Consider the following 1018-nt stretch of genomic DNA (forward strand, 5'->3'; position numbering starts at 1 on the left):
ATAAGGTGCTAGACTTTCTGTTATCCTTGTACGACAAGGGTTTCCAGTACAGAACTATCAATGTGTACAGATCAGCTATATCTACCACACATCTTCCCTTGGAAGGGCAGCCTCTAGGATCACATCCGTTGGTGAGGCGTTTCATGAAAGGTGTGTTTGAACTACGTCCAGCACTACCCAAGTATAGCTTTACCTGGAGCGTCGGTAAAGTTTTAAAGTTGCTAAGGAGTTGGTCTCCAGCAAGTTCTTTATCACTTCGTTTGTTAACCTTAAAACTTATTATGTTGTTTGCTCTTACTTCTGCGGGAAGAGAGCAGTCTCTTTCGTTGCTGGATCTGAGATTCAAGAAAAGAATCTCCGACGGAGTTTGTTTTACTGTTAACAGTCTTTCCAAGACTTCACGGCCGGGCAAAGTCACACACGACATTGTGTTTCCAAGCTTCCCGCAGGACAGAAGAATTTGCCCGGTAACATACCTGAAAGCGTATGTATCAAGAACTAGAAGTTTTCGTTTGTGCGACAGTATTCTGTTTAGAGCTCTTGTGGAGCCACACCAGGCGGTATCTACGTCTACCATCGCTAGATGGCTAAAAACTGTGTTACAAGAGGCCGGGATCGACACCTCAAAGTTCACCAGACACTCGACTAGGGGGGCGTCTGTTTCTGCTGCGGCACGACAAGGTGTATCAACCAAGGACATTCTAGCAGCAGCTAATTGGTCTACAGCTTCTACTTTTAAGAAATTCTACAACAGACCGGTGGGGTCAGCTTCATTCAGAAGACACGTCCTGGCCTCAGCAGCTACAAATCTCACCTGAAGTATTCTGTCTGCCTGACATAAGAGGGACTGCGGGAGACAAATACAAATTGTCCAAACCTAGTGATGGACAGGTGTAGTTGTCTCCGCATCCCTCGTTGTCAGGCAGACACCCTCCCTGACTGGTGCAGTTCTCCACGAGTTCCGGCACGACCCATCCCGAGAGGGCTTCGGCCAGGTGGAGCTGAAAAACTTTAGACT

At 47.2% G+C, this 1018-nt stretch overlaps 1 pseudogene; it reads right to left on the reverse strand.

Annotated features, from left to right (window-relative positions):
* The window catches only part of LOC109473238, a 13714-nt pseudogene that overhangs the window by 1462 nt on the left and 11234 nt on the right, over nt 1-1018 (reverse strand).

This window comes from Branchiostoma belcheri, unplaced genomic scaffold (genome assembly GCF_001625305.1).
Source record: "Branchiostoma belcheri isolate BF01 breed outbred unplaced genomic scaffold, Haploidv18h27 scaffold296, whole genome shotgun sequence".
Taxonomy (NCBI): Eukaryota; Metazoa; Chordata; class Leptocardii; order Amphioxiformes; family Branchiostomatidae; genus Branchiostoma; species Branchiostoma belcheri.